This window comes from Aegilops tauschii, chromosome 3, assembly GCF_002575655.3.
Source record: "Aegilops tauschii subsp. strangulata cultivar AL8/78 chromosome 3, Aet v6.0, whole genome shotgun sequence".
Taxonomy (NCBI): Eukaryota; Viridiplantae; Streptophyta; class Magnoliopsida; order Poales; family Poaceae; genus Aegilops; species Aegilops tauschii.
Window position 1 is genome coordinate 390,600,791 of NC_053037.3, and position 16,683 is coordinate 390,617,473.

Genomic DNA, 16,683 nt, shown 5'->3' on the forward strand with positions numbered 1-16,683 from the left:
CAATCCTCCCACTCGGCGGCTTAGCTGCGACCCCATAATCGCCTAAGTTAAAAACACTCCGAGTGGAGTGCAATCCTCCCACTCAGGGGCTTAGCTGCGACCCCGTAATCGCCTAAGTTAAAAAACACTCCGAGTGGAGAGCAATCCTCCCACTCGGGGACTTAGCTGCGACCCCGTTGAAAGATCATGGATGTCGCCTAGAGGGGGGGAGGGGGTGAATAGGCGCTTTAAAATAATTACGGTTTAGGCTTGAACAAATGCGGAATAAACCTAACGGTTAATTTGACAAGCACAAAACCTAAAACAACTAGGCTCACCTATGTGCACCAACAACTTATGCTAAGCAAGATAAACAACTATGTGATAGCAAGATATATAACATGAAACACTATGGCTATCACAAAGTAAAGTGCATAAGTAAAAGGGCTCGGGTAAGAGATAACCGAGGCACGCGGAGACGACGATGTATCCCGAAGTTCACACCCTTGCGGATGCTAATCTCCGTTTGGAGCGGTGTGGAGGCACAATGCTCCCCAAGAAGCCACTAGGGCCACCGTAATCTCCTCACGCCCTCGCACAATGCAAGATGTCATGATTCCACTAAGGGACCCTTGAGGGCGGTCACCGAACCCGTACAAATGGCAACCCTTGGGGGCGGTCACCGAACCCGTACACTTTGGCAACCCTTGGGGGCGGTCACCGATACCCGTCAAATTGCTCGGGGCGATCTCCACAACCTAATTGGAGACCCCGACGCTTGCTCGGAGCTTTACACCACAATGATTGGGGCTATCTCCCCAACGACACCACGAAGCTTCACCACAATGGAATATGGCTCCGAGGTGACCTCAACTGACTAGGGCACCCAAGCACCCAAGAGGAACAAGCTCAAGGGTACCAAGTACCCAAGAGTAACAAGCTCAAGGGTACCAAGCACCCAAGAGTAATAAGCTTCTCAACTTGTAACTTCCAGGTATCACGTGGAGAACTCAAACCGATGCACCAAATGCAATGGCAAGGGCACACGGAGTGCCCAAATCCTTCTCTCTCAAATCCCACCGAAGCAACTAATGCTAGGGAGGAAGATGAGAGGAAGAACAAGAAGGAGAACACCAAGAACTCCAAGATCTAGATCCAATGGGTTCCCCTCACATAGAGGAGAAAGTGATTGGTGGAAATGTGGATCTAGATCTCCTCTCTCTTTTCCCTCAAAAACTAGCAAGAATCCATGGAGGGATTGAGAGTTAGCAAGCTCGAAGAAGGTCAACAATGGGGGAAGAACACGAGCTCAAAGGATAAAGTTCATTGGGGAAGAAGACCCCCTTTTATAGGAGGGGAAAAATCCAACCGTTATGTGCTCAGACCGCACACGAGCGGTACTACCGCTCGGGCAGTAGAAGCAGGAAATAGAGCAACAGAATGAACCTTGGGGCGGTAGTGCCGCTTATAAGCGGTACTACCGCTCACCCAGCGGTACTACCGCTGAAGGAGCAGAACACGGGGCCAAAGGAGGCAGGACAGAGCAAAGTACGGCGGCAGTAGTGCAGTAGCGGTACTACCGCTTATAGGCGGTACTACCGCCCATTCTAGGCGGCACTACCGCTTATAGGCGGAACTGCCGTGCCTTACTGCCGCGCGACTATTGCTGTACCCGACACGAAAAGAGCAGACCCAAAATCGAAGCGGTAGAAGAGCGGTACTGGAGTGGTACTACCGCTTGACGCTACAAGCGGTACTACCGCTGCCACCGCGGTACTACCGCAGGAAGAAAAATAGAACTGCCATAACTTCTTCATATGAGCTCCGAATTGAGCAAACTCAAGCTTGTTGGATAGAGGAAGACGAGTAGCATCAAAACAGCGAGGTATGCCTAAGAAATAGAGAAGTGAACACTCCATCAGAGAAGAACCGACATAACCTCCAACATCGAAAACATCATAGAAGATGCATGTGAACTCCGTTTTTGATGAACTCGAGCTTGTCATCAAGATGGCCATAAGCTCCAAATCTCACAAGGAGAAGAACCAAACAAGAACCAATAAAGACGATGCAAGGGTGCAATGGTTTGAGCTCTCTACTCATGATACGATAAAGCTACTCATCGAGAGCCCCCCTTGATAGTACGACAATCGATCCTAAAACCCGGTCTCCCAACTACCACCATGAGACCGGTAAAATAGAAGACCTATCAAGGGAAAACCTTTGCCTTGCACAAGGTCCACTTGAGCTAGATGATGACGAATTTGTCCTACTCAAGATGGACCACCTTTCTTGATCGCGTTGGGTCGATGAAGACTAGATGATTGCTCCCCCATACTCCACTATGGGTGAGCCACTCTTCGGCACATCTTCACAAGTCCATTGACACCACAGTGGACGGCAAGCTTCAAGCACTTGATCTCTTTTTCATGCTCCACTTGACCTTGCACAATGCAATATTGATGACGATCACCACTTGATGTCATCCACTCCATGGGTTGAGTGATATCTTCCTCTTGACGCAAGCCCATGAACACGTACCTAACCCCACATAGAAGTCTCACATAGACCATGGGTTAGTACACAAAGCACAATGGACAATGCTTACCATACCATGGGATCACTTGATCCCTCTCGGTACATCTTCTACGCTTTGTGAGTTGATCAACTTGATTCACTCTTGACTTAGTCTTGATCAAACTTGAATCTTTCCAACTCTCTACATTTGGGTGATGTCTTGAAGGTAAACATGAATGATCACACAATCTTCTTCTTCAAGACATGCTTGCAATAAGCACAACACTCACATAACCAATCTTTGGATAATTCCTTAATAGCACCTTGGTCAACACATGAACTCCTTGAAACCACCACATGGACTTCAAGAAAAGCCTATGGACAAATCCTTCAAATATAACTCAAGACAACCATTAGTCCATAGATATTGTCATCAATTACCAAAACCAAACATGGGGGCACCGCATGTCTTTCACCCGTAATCGCCTAAGTTAAAAAACACTCCGAGTGGAGAGCAATCCTCCCACTCGGGAACTTAGCTGCGACCCCGTAATCGCCTAAAGTAAAAAAAAACACTCCGAGTGGAGAGCAATCCTCCCACTCGGGGACTTAGCTGCGACCCCGTAATCGCCTAAGTTAAAAAAACACTCCGAGTGGCAGCTTCAAGGAAAGTGTCCATGAAGGACTGGAAAGTATGCTTCTTGGTGTTCACAACCTTGAGGGCCGCCAGCTTGTCTTCTCTGGCATCTTTGCAATGCACTCAGACCAATGACAGGGCAACGTCAGCGCCACAGTGAGCAGATGATTTCTTCCATTCTTGCACTCGGCCAGGGATCTGATTCAGTCAAGCCATCAGTGACTCGAGATCTTGTGAAAGTTCCGCATGGGGCCAGAGTTCAGCATCAACCCGAGTCATCGCCGCCTTCAGTCGGGCAAGATAAGCAACGGCATTGTCCATACGTGATTCCAACCACAACAAGGTCATCGCAACATCATCTTTAACAGGACAATTTATGGGGTCGAGACCCGTCTCGACCCGCCCAGTCTCAGCCTCAAAGTCCTGACAAAGTTCTGCACAATCGAAAAAAATGGTGAGTCGACAGTATGACAAGACGTTCCAATCGATGGCAACTAATCAGTCGAACGATGATACCTTCAAGCTTAGGACCAGTTTTGCTGCAAGTTGTCCCAGATAGGACTCCAGCTCGCCCGTCTTGGCTTTGAGGCTTCCAACTTCATTGGTTGAGTTCTCCTTGTCCTTCTTCAGTTGCTCGACCTCCCGATTGGCCTCAGAGATGGCGGTCTTCAGCTTCGAGTTCTCCTCTTCCAACTTGCTGACCGAAGCCAGCTTCTTGTCCGCAAGCACTGTCTTTTCTCGCACCTCCTTCTGAGCAGCAGCAAGATCCAGGTCCTTCTTCTCCAGAGCCTCCTTCATTTTCTCTAAAGAAACAACACTCTTCAGACGAGCTTGAAGTTGACGGTTTTCACTACGCACATCTGTTCTTGTGAAGTCACTAGGTTCAAAGAGACTGAAAGAAAATAACACTGAGAAGGTGGATAGTTGACGATTGGTTACCTCCCATGATGGTTGTTTCTTCCTGGGCAGTCTTGAGGTTCTTTTTCGCCAGTTCAAGATCAAGATTGAGGCTGATTTGCTTCTTGTTCAACTCAGAAAGTTGAGCCCCAAGATCACAATACCTTTGCAGTCAGCGGGAGAGATATATCAGTCGACAGAAACAGAAGACAATCACAGTGAAAGTTACTCTAAGACTACTGCCGAATCAAACATTCAACAGTAGTCTCGGGGACTACACCCAGTGGGTGCACTTAGCGTGCCCCCACTGGTTTGGATCAACACTCAGCATGGTCTGCCCAGCATGAGTCAAAAAAAGAGGGGCATATATTCTCAGACCCTAGTCGACTGCCAGCAGTCGACTGTGGTCTCGGGGACTACACCCAGTGGGTGCACTCTGCGTGTCCCCACTGGTTCGGACAAACACTCGACTCAGCATAAGTCAAGTGGAGTAGAAGACCTGTTAAACTCTAAGGCAGGCACACCCCAGTGGGTGATCGGATATGAAACACAGACCCATGATAGTAGATGCACATATGGGCAGCGAAGCAACAGCGGCAGTTTTTCATGATTCAAAAGTTCAGTCTGGAGTTAATTGACCTTAACGTTGGTCTGCAGAGCGGTGCTGGCATTATAGGCCACCTGACTGGCCTCGTGCATCACCTTCACATGCTCCATAACAAGATTCACCTGGCGAAGAGCCTCCCTGGCGGCACTTGGCGAGTCGTCTGGAGTTTGGTATGTAGCAAAGAGTGATGGCGCCAAGGTAGTCGAAGCAGCTACTGGGTCGGACGCATGAAGTTGCACTGGAGCAGCAGGAGTCGGAGCAGTCGACCCTGATGGGCGATCAGTCGTCAGCGTGTCGGCGAATGTGACGTTGGTCCGAACCGGATCTCCGGATCGCTCGACCACCGTCTCAAGCACCGGCGTCGACCGAGGGACTTGAACCTCAAGCGCTCTCCCGCTCGAGCCCTTGCCTCTCTTCCTCCTCTCTTTTAGAGGCACTTCTTCTTCTTCATCATCTGGAAGCACGACAATGTCTTGTGGAGCTACAACAAAAAGAAAACATAAGAAATTCAACTGATCGACAACTCAATCGACAAAATAAGTTTCAGTCGAGTGGACTTACCAGCTCTGGAGGTGGCCGCGTCATCGGTTTCCTCATCTCCTGGGGCCTTGTCAACGTCCATGTCAGTCGTGGCAGAGGTTGGGCTGGAAAGATGCACGATCCATTCGGTCAGAACAGAAGAATCAGTCGGTAGAGGTAAACACAGAAAGGATACTCACCCAGAGGCAACAGGAACATCCATCTTGATCCTGGGCAGAGTCTTCCGAGCTTTTGGAGGAGCAACCTTGGGCTGCTTGGCGACTTTTTCTGTTGGCTCCAGAGTCGATGTCCGAGTGCGCTTCTGCGTTTGGGAGGCCAGACCGACTATGAGAAGACAACGTTCATAACCATCATAGCGTTGACCCAGACGCCTCCCATCGCCCCGACGCACGACGAGCTCCGCGACGCGGCGTTCGGGCGCTCGTGGGGAAGCCGCTAGGGGGCGCACGAGAGAGAAAGGACAGGGGAGGAGGGGGAGAGGCTCACGGCGAGGCTGTAGGGGGACGGCAGCGTGCTCGGGGAGGCTCGAGGCGGCGAAACGGGGCGGCGATCGACGGCGGCCGTGCGGGGAAGACGAGCTCGGGGAGGCCGTTGCAGTGGCTCGGAGCTCCAACGGAGAGGTGGAGGTGGTGTAGTCGAGGGCGGCGACGGCGTACGACACGGCGAAGTGGCGATTGGGGCACGGTGGCCGCGGGAACGACGGTGAACGGCGGCGAGCACGCTCGGGCAGTGGGGATCGAAGGGGAGAGGGAGGTGGATCTGACGGGGGAGGCGCAGAGGCCGAGAGGGAGAGCGGGGGTGAGTGGGAGAGGGGCCCGAGGAGGCGGGGGGGGGGGGGCTGGTGTCCTTATCCTCCCCGTCGCCGGCGAGGGGGTGCGGCGGGGACGGCCCCTGTTCCGACCCCGGTCGGGGGAACAGGGAAGGGGGCGAGGGGGAGAGGGAGATGGGCTAGGCCGGCTGGGCCGGGGGTCGGCCCAGTTGGGCCAGGGGTCCAGTGGGGGGGAGGGCCTTCTCCTTTTTTCTTTTTCTTTGTCTGTTCTGTTTTCTGTTTTCTTTTTATTTGTTTATTTTCTTTTCCGTTTTATTTCATTTAAAAGTATTTAGGCATTTTATAAAAATGTGTTTTCTCCACAATAATTATCAGTGCAATTTCTGGCAGGGCCCGAACATTTTTGTTTAAAATTTTGAAAACTTTTATTTTCCACTTTTAAATTTAATTGAAGTTTGAATTAGGAGTTTGAAAAGGAATGTGATTCAAATGTGATCAAGCCCTGTTTAGCAACATGATTAGCTTAATCACAGGGAGTTACTGTAGCATGATTCTCGGGGTGTTACAAATTTCCTCCACTACAAGAAATCTCGTCCCGAGATTTAGGAGGTAGAAGGAAACAGTGCGGGGTATTCTTCGCGCAGACGATCCTCTCGTTCCCAAGTGGCCTCATCTTCAGAATGGTGCGACCACTGGACTTGGAGAAACTTGATCGCCTTCTGACGTGTGCGGCGTTCAGCTTGGTCGAGAATGCGGACCGGATGCTCCTTATAGGAGAGGTCTTGCTGCAATTCGAGCACTTCATGATCCACAGCTCGGATTGGATCCTTGAAGCAACGGCGGAGCTGTGACACATGGAACACATCGTGAACCTGAGAAAGGTTCGGCGGTAGCTCCAGTTGGTATGCCACTTTTCCACGCCTTTCGAGAATAGTGAATGGGCCAATATAGCGAGGAGCTAGTTTGCCCTTGATGCCGAAGCGGTGAGCACCCTTCATAGGTGTGACTCGAAGATAAGCCTTTTCGCCAGGTTGATAGACCATGTCTTTATGATGACTGTCATACTGACTCTTCTGACGTGACTGAGCAGTCTTGAGATTCTCACGAATAATGCGGACTTGTTCTTCGGCATCTTGGATAATATCCGGACCGAAGAGTGGACGTTCCCCAGTTTCTGACCAGTTCAGAGGGGTTCGGCACTTTCGTCCATATAACACTTCGAAGGGGGCCATCTTCAGACTAGCTTGATAGCTATTATTATAAGAGAACTCAGCATACGGGAGAGATTCCTCCCATTTCTTGCCGAAGGAAATAACGCAAGCTCGAAGCATGTCTTCGAGAACTTGGTTGACGCGTTCAACTTGTCCTTGCGATTGAGGATGAAACGCAGTACTGAATGACAGATGAGTTCCCATAGCTTCTTGGAAACTTGCCCAGAATCTTGAAGCGAATAAGCTGCCACGGTCTGAGCTGATAACCAATGGAATACCGTGGAGTGAAACAATCCTGGACATATAGAGCGTTGCCAACTGGCTAGCAGTGATCGTTTCTTTGACTGCCAGAAAATGTGCAACTTTGGAAAGTCGGTCAATGACGACAAGAATAGCATCATTACCTTTCTGTGATTTGGGAAATCCAGTGACGAAGTCCATTTCAACATGGTCCCATTTCCATTCAGGAATAGAGATAGGTTGCAGAGTTCCAGCAGGACTTTGATGTTCTGCTTTGATACGACGGCAAACGTCACACTCAGCAACATAACGAGCAATGGCTTGCTTCATATTAGACCACCAGAATCTCTGACGGATGTCTTGGTACATCTTTGTACTACCAGGATGGATACACAGAGGTGTATCATGAGCTTCTTTCATAACTTCCTGTGTCATATCCAGGTTTTTCTCTGCACATGGCACCACTAGGCGGCCCTTGAAGTATAGGGTGCCATCTTCAGCAATGGTGAAGAATGAGGGCTTTCCTTCTGCGAGGTAGCGCTTAATCTTGTGGGCTTCAGAGTCATACTTCTGTAGCCTTTTGATGCTATCCACGAGATCTGGTTTAGCAACTAGGGTATTGAGGGAACCCTGGGTAACAACGTGGAGGTTCACCTTGCCAAACTCCTTAGGAGGGGGAGTGAGTGCACCCGAAGGGACAATATGGAGGTTCAGCTTCCTGAATTCTTCAACAAGCGAGGGCTGAAATTTGTGAACCTGGAGGTGGTTGCAGTAAGACTTGCGGCTCAAGGCATCAACCATTACATTAGCCTTGCCTGGCGTATAGGAAATACCCAAGTCAAAGTCTGCAACAAGCTCCATCCATCTCTGTTGATGGAGGTTCAGATCTGGCTGAGTAAACAGATACTTCAGACTTTGGTGGTCAGTGAAGATCTCGCAACGATTACCGAGAAGGTAATGTCGCCACTGCTTCAGCGCATGAATGACAGCAGCAAGTTCGAGGTCGTGAACTGGGTAGTTCTCTTCGTGAGGGCGCAATTGCCGAGAGGCATAAGCAATCACTTTGCGGTCTTGCATTAGGACACAGCCTAATCCTTGACGGGAAGCGTCGCAGTAAATGACAAAGTCCTTCTTAGTATCAGGTGGAGCTAGAACTGGAGCAGAAGTCAACTTGTCTTTGAGTGCTTGGAAACTTTCCTGACATTTGTCTGTCCATTGGAACTTGACACCCTTATGCAACAGGTTAGTCAGAGGCCTGGCGATCTTAGAGAAGTTCTCGACGAATCGACGGCAATAGCTGGCGAGACCGAGAAAACTTCTGACTTGCTTAACGTTCTTGGGAGGAGTCCAATCAAGAATAGCCTGAACTCGCTCGGGGTTGACGGCAATACCATCCTTAGAGATGACATGCCCGAGATAGGTTACTTCCGGTAGCCAGAATTCACATTTGGAGAACTTGGCATATAGTTGATGCTCTCGTAGCTTCTCCAGCACAAGTCGAAGATGTTCGGCATGTTCTTCTTTGTTCTTGGAAAATACCGGGATATCATCCAGATAAACCACGACGAACTTGTCGAGGTAATCCATGAATATATAGTTCATCAGACGAGAGAAGGTGGCTGGAGCATTGGTTAAACCGAAAGACATGACGGTGTACTCGTATGAACCATAGCGAGTCACGAAGGCGGTCTTTGGGATATCCTCTTCGCGAACACGGATCTGATGGTAGCCCAACCTCAAGTCGAGCTTAGAGAACACTGACGAACCCGCCAGTTGATCATACAGATCATTGATCCGAGGAAGAGGTATTTATTCTGAATGGTAGCTTGGTTTATAGGACGGTAGTCTTGAACCAATCGGTTAGTCCCATCCTTCTTCTTGACAAAGAGAGAAGGTGCTCCCCAAGGAGAGCAACTTGGGCGAATGAATCCTTTGCGAAGAGATTTGTCGATTTCCTCCTTAAGCTCAAGGAGTTCATGCGGCGGCATTTTGTAGGGTCGCTTGGCTATAGGAGTGGTGCCTGGTTTCAAGTCGATGATGAATTCGACAGCTCTAGCAGGGGGAATCCCTGGAAGTTCTTCAGGGAAGACGTCGAGGAATTCACGCACGACGGGAATGTTTTCAATGCCCTCGAGTGGTGCAGCATTCAATGCATAGAGCCTTGCCTCGGCATTTTGCACCAGATGAGCTTGGTAAGCAACTATTTCATCTGAAGGGTGTAGCAGATGGACGGTCTTAGTGGCGCAAACTATAGAAGCAGTATGCGCTTTCAACCAATCCATACCCAAAATGAGGTCGATGTTAGACGTCTTCAGAATAATGGGAGAGGCATAGAATTCCAGCCCTTCGATTTCCACGGGGACATCGATGCCAACCAAGGAGGTTTGACACTGTCCCACGGGGGTTTTGACCAATACAGAGGTGTTCATCTCCTCACATTTAACGTCGTGCTTGTATGCAAAATTTCTGACATGAATGAATGCGATGCACCTGTATCAAATAAAACGGATGCTGGTACTGAATTTACGAGGAGTGTACCCATCACAGTAGTAGGCTGGTCTTGAGCCTCGTTGAGATCAACGTGGTTGGCATGAGCACGACCATAAGACTTAGCATTGTTGTTGCGGGGCTGATTGTTACCATGGCCAGTTGCTGGAAGGGCCAGTTGATTCTGGTTCTGGTTGCATTCTTTAGCACGGTGTCCTGGTTGACCACACCTGAAGCACAAGCCATTATTCGGAGTGGGAACAGGAGCTTGGGATGGTGGAGCTGGAAGTCTTGACTGCCTAGACGGTGGTGGAGGCAGACGAGGTGCAGCATAGGTCTGCCTTGGGGCAGATGCATTTGGTCGGTACATGCTGTTCGGGATCCATATCTTACGCTTCTGTGCGGGCGAGCCCGAAGATGAGCCCGTGTCACGGTTGCGCCTGTGAGAGCTCTGGTATTCCTGCAGACCAGTTTCGACATTGATGGCCTTGTTCACCAAGGTGGCGAAATCAGCAAAGTCATGCACTAGAAGTGCGAGCTTGATGTCAGCTTGAAGGCCATCACGAAACTTCTCCTGTCTGCGTGCATCAGTTGCAATGTCTTCTTCAGCATAGCGGGACAAGTCCAGAAACTCCCGCTGATAAGCTTCGACAGTTTTGTTGCCTTGGGTGAGGTTGCGGAACTCACGCTTCTTCCGGTCCATGACTCCCTGAGGAATGAAGCGGGCACGGAAAGCAGCTTGGAAGTCTGGCCATGTGATGATTGTTCCAGCTGGCAGAGTACGCCTGTGGCTGTCCCACCATTGAGCTGCGGGTCCCTTCAAGAAGAAGGAAGCAAAGGTGACATAGCTGGCAGGGGCTACATCAGCAGACTCCATCTCATAGGTGATGTCACGGAGCCAGTCATCAGCATCCAGAGGCTGAGTTGAGCCGCGGTAGATGGTTGGGTTGAGGCGTATGAAATCTTGAAGAGTCACTTGGGCTGGCTGCTGGTTCATATTGGGGCGAGGAAACTGAGCCATCATATTTTCCATGAATTGGCGGTTCAGTTCAAACTGTTGGATCATACCAGCCATGTACTCAGGTGGTGGTGGGGCATCGCCACCACGACCACGACCACCTGGTCTAACCATCCTGCTAATATATAACAGGGGTAGTTCAGCATTGAGAAATTTGCAATGACAAGAATCATTCATGATGAAACATGCATAATGAAAGGAGCACGATAGCTACTACATAGTAGTCGGCATAACTTACAAAAGGGGTCATGCATAGAGTTCAGTACATAGAGTTCAGTACATAGACTAAAACATCATAGGCGGCACACAGGCTCGCGGCGACTGCCACCAATACTACAAGCAAGCCTACATCAGTCCCAAGAGGTACTGTGGAGGTAATCGTAGCCCGACAGCTGGTAGTGAGGCAACGGATAGCCCTCGACGTCAGCAGACTGGGGGCCGCGGATACTCAGGTGTAGAGCCCGACGCTCAGGTGGCAGAAGAGGGCCAAGTGCGGGAGAGTAGCCTCCCACCTCTGGCCAACCGACACCGTGGGGCATCACGGTCCTGGCTGGGTAGATCGCAGTACGCGGTACCTGTCCAGATCGGACAAAGGGGTGCAGCAGCGTTAGAGCTCGGTAAAGGTGCTGACGGGTGGTGTACATCTCGTGGCGAAGAGCTCGGTTAGCTCGATCCAGCCCATCAGCATGCAGAACAAGGTGCTGATGGTAGAAGGGCTCTCGGGTGACCGTGGAGTAGGCAGCAGTATAGTATCCCTCCGCACCAACATCAGATGCGATAACAATGTGCCTGAAAGGGAAGGTGTCCAACTCCTGATACTCTCCATGAAGACGTGTCAGAGCAGCATAGGCAGCATCGTGGACAGCCATATCGATGGTCACACCAACACCATGTGCGGTGTGCAGCACAGTAGTGGAGTCGTACTCCCGAGAGTAGAGGTGGACGATGGCACGGTACTGCTCCTGGTTAAAGTCCTGGTACTCCTCGTAGACGGTGTACTCAGGGTGCCAGCGATAACCCAGATAGGTCATCATCTCAGGTAGCACCGCAGGTGATCCCGAGGCACCAATGGCCGTCATGTGGCGCACGACCTGCCTCGAGGGTTCCATCTGAAAGCAAAGACGTTTCAAAGGAGTCAAATGACAGTGTGTGAATTGTTCAAAATACTACTCTAAGAAACAACTATGGTTTATCCAACTTTGGGGTGAATGTGGTCACGGGATCCTAGTGTTAAAGTTAGTAAATTCGTTTAACCCGAGTAGAAGAGAGTTCAGAGTCCCAGAGTAAAGGTCGAGGAGTAAAAGATACTAGTACCACCCAATGGCGACGTGGGCCCGTAAGACACACATCCATGTTAGTAAAAGTTTTGTAATGTCTAGACTCGACTTCGGCCAAGGAGTGTGGATAGGGGGATTCCTACAGGCAGTCGGCTCTGATACCAACTTGTGACACCCCCGATTTGACCGTACACTAATCATGCACGCAAATGTGTACGATCAAGGTCAGGGACTCACGGGTAGATATCACAACACAACTCTAAAACATAAATAAGTCATACAAGCAATATAATACAAGCCAGGGGCCTCGAGGGCTCGAATACAAGTGCTCGATCATAGACGAGTTAGCGGAAGCAACAATATCTGAGTACAGACATAAGTTAAACAAGTTTGCCTTAAGAAGGCTAGCACAAACTGGGATACAGATCGAACGAGGCGCAAGCCTCCTGCCTGGGATCCTCCTAACTACTCCTGGTCGTCATCAGCGGCCTGCACGTAGTAGTAGGCACCTCCAGTGTCGTAGGTGTCGTCGTCGACGGTGGCGTCTGGCTCCTGGACTCCAGCATCTGGTTGTGACAACCAGATAGAAAAGAAAAGGGGGAAAAGAGGGAGAGAAGCAACCGTGAGTACTCATCCAAAGTACTCGCAAGCAAGGAGCTACACTACATATGCATGGGTATATGTGAAAAGGGGCATATCAGTGGACTGAACTGCAGAATGCCAGAATAAAAGGGGGATAGCTAGTCCTGTCGAAGACTACGCTTCTGGCCATCTCCATCTTGCAGCATGTAGAAGAGAGTAGATTGAAGTCCTCCAAGTAGCATCGCATAGCATAATCCTACCTGGCGATCCCCTCCTCGTCGCCCTGTTAGAGAGCGATCACCGGGTTGTATCTGGCACTTGGAAGGGTGTATTTTATTCAGTATCCAGTTCTAGTTGTCATAAGGTCAAGGTACAACTCCGGGTCGTCCTTTTACCGAGGGACACGGCTATTCGAATAGATAAACTTCCCTGCAGGGGTGCACCACATAACCCAACACGCTCGATCCCATTTGGCCGGACACACTTTTCTGGGTCATGCCCGGCCTCGTAAGATCAACGCGTCGCAGCCCCACCTAAGCACAACAGAGCGGTCAGCACGCCGGTCTAACCCTATGCGCGCAGGGGTCTGGGCCCATCGCCCTATGCACACCTGCACGTTGCGTACGCGGCCGGAAGCAGACCTAGCCTAGTGGCGTTCCAGTCCAATCCGGCGCGCGCCACTCAGTCGCTGACGTCAAGAAGGCTTCGGCTGATACCACGACGCCGGGATACCCATAACTACTCCCGCGTAGATGGTTAGTGCGTATAGACCAAATGGCCAGACTCAGATCAAATACCAAGATCTCGTTAAGCGTGTTAAGTAACCGCGAACGCCGACCAGGGCCAGGCCCACCTCTCACCTGGGTGGTCTCAACCTGCCCTGTCGCTCCGCCACAAAGATCCACTTGCGGGTACTCCTACGAGCCGACCCGACTTTAGTCACCACATGTATCATGTATATAGTATATAAGTATATACCCGTGATCACCGCCCAGGTGATCACGACCCGATAGTATAGCACAGCAGACGGACAAGAATGTAGGGCCACTGATGGAAAACTAGCATCCTATACTAAGCATGTAGGATTGCAGGTACAGGTATCAACAGTAGTAGCAAGGATAGGCTATGCATCAGGATAGGATATCGAAAAGCAGTAACATGCTACACTACTCTAATGCAAGCAGTATAGAGAAGAATAGGCGATATCTGGTGATCAGGGGGGGGCTTGCCTGGTTGCTCTGGCAAGTAGGAGGGGTCGTCGACTCCGTAGTCGAACTGGGCAGCAGCAGGGGCGGTCTCGTAGTCTACCGGAGAGAAGAGGGGGAAGAAACAGTAAATACAATGCAAACATAAGCATGACGATGCGTGACATGACAATGAGCGGTGCTAGGTGTGTCCTAACGCGACAGTAGGTGGTACCGGTGAAGGGGGGGAACATCCGGGAGGTATTCCCGATGTTTCGCGTTTTCGGACAGACGGACCGGAGGGGGAAAGTTGCTAGTTCGATAGGTTAGGGAGGTGTGGTGGACGAACGGACTGCGTATTCGGATTTTTCTCGTCGTTCTGAGCAACTTTCATATAGAAAACATTTTCATCCGAGTTACGGTTTAAAAGATATGAATTTTCAAAGTTTATTTGAATTTCTGGAATTATTTGAATTAAGCAAAAATGAATTATGACGTCAGCATGAGGCAATGCTGACGTCATCAGGTCAACAGAGCGGCTGACCAGGTCAAACTGACCAGCGGGCCCCACCTGTCATAGACAGTGGGCTAACAGAAGATTAAACTAATTAATTTTTAGTTAATTAACTACTGGGCCCACCTGTCAGTGAGTGATTAGATTAAATAATTAGTTTTAATTATAAAAACATTTTTCTTTTCTCTTTTTTTTTAATTTTGCGGCGGGGCCCGCATGTCAGTGGCTGAGCCTGCCCAGTCAGCACGTTGACTGGGTTGACCCAGTCAACGGGGCCCACGGGGCCCACGGGCAGTGGCACTGGGGGGGGCCCAGGCCAGCCACGTCGGCGGCCGGCGCCGGAGCAACTCCGACGAGCCAAACGCGGCGGCGCGGCTCGGGAGGGGCGCGGGTTTCGCGCACAGGGGGTCTGCGGGGTCGTGGCTGGGCGCGTTCGACGCGGCTCGGCGCCGCGCGTCCAACGGTGGTGGCCGGAGCGGCTGGAACGGGCGGGGGCGAGCGCTACGAGCTCGCCGGCGGCGAGGTACTTCGGGCTGGGGCGGGTGCGGCGTTAGGGCGCGCGAGCGGCCGAACTAGCTAGCTAGGCGGGTGCTACACGGTGCGGTCGAGCTAACGGGCATACGCCCATGACCAAATGGTCACCGGAGACCCGCCAGCGATGAGCTCCGCGGCGCGGCGTTCGGGCGCGCGTGGGGAAGCCGCTAGGGGGCGCGCGAGAGAGAAAGGACAGGGGAGGAGGGGGAGAGGCTCACGGCGAGGCTGTAGGGGGACGGCAGCGTGCTCGGGGAGGCTCGAGGCGGCGAAACGGGGCGGCGACCGACGGCGGCCGTGCGGGGAAGACGAGCTCGGGGAGGCCGTTGCAGTGGCTCGGAGCTCCAACGGAGAGGTGGAGGTGGTGTAGTCGAGGGCGGCGACGGCGTACGACACGGCGAAGTGGCGATTGGGGCACGGTGGCCGCGGGAACGACGGTGAACGGCGGCGAGCACGCTCGGGCAGTGGGGATCGAAGGGGAGAGGGAGGTGGATCTGACGGGGGAGGCGCAGAGGCCGAGAGGGAGAGCGGGGTGAGTGGGAGAGGGGCCCGAGGAGGCGGGGGGCTGGCGTCCTTATCCTCCCCGTTGCCGGCGAGGGGGTGCGGCGGGGACGGCCCCTGTTCCGACCCCGGTCGGGGGAACAGGGAAGGGGGCGAGGGGGAGAGGGAGATGGGCTAGGTCGGCTGGGCCGGGGGTCGGCCCAGTTGGGCCAGGGGTCCAGTGGGGGGGAGGGCCTTCTCCTTTTTTCTTTTTCTTTGTCTGTTCTTTTTTCTGTTTTCTTTTTATTTGTTTATTTTCTTTTCTGTTTTATTTCATTTAAAAGTATTTAGGCATTTTATAAAAATATGTTTTCTCCACAATAATTATCAGTGCAATTTCTGGCAGGGCCCGAACATTTTTGTTTAAATTTTTGAAAACTTTTATTTTCCACTTTTAAATTTAATTGAAGTTTGAATTAGGAGTTTGAAAAGGAATGTGATTCAAATGTGATCAAGCCCTGTTTAGCAACATGATTAGCTTAATCACAGGGAGTTACTGTAGCATGATTCTCGGGGTGTTACAATAACGCTCCACAAATGTATGTGCAAGCCGGGGCCTTTGTGGCCCAGTCTACAGCAATATGACGCGGTCGACTCGCTCGTCCGCGCGGCTTACCGCACCTGCGATTGACTCACCCATCCGCGCTAGCTTACAACGCCGCGGCCAGTTCACCTGTGGTGATTATCAACTCCGCGGTGGATAACTACTGGCCTAACGTATCAGGTGAAATCCATCCAATATATTTTATATATATTGCTTTCTTTAAAAGAGTAATTACTCTGGCTTGTAAGTTCTCTAATGCAGGGCAAATGGTCTACTACAAAAGGGACTATTATATTACTAAGCCGTTGAATGACTCATACCGGTTTATATCACGGTCAAATATGAAGAATCTCAAGCCAACTTTTTGAATCGTCTTAAGACTTGGGGGCTACGATGACATGACTCAGTAAATGATTGCCAGTTTAAAGCAGATTCAAGAACTCCGGGTCAGTGGAGGGAAGATAACCCGGCCCCGAAAGCTACTGTATATTGATAAAACTTCAAAAGGCTGTCAGAAAATTCCCGGCTCAAAATGAAGATATCCGATTTAAAATCCGGCTCAAGGGTAATCTGTCTCCCACAAAGCTTTGAAGCTCTCAATATCCGGTT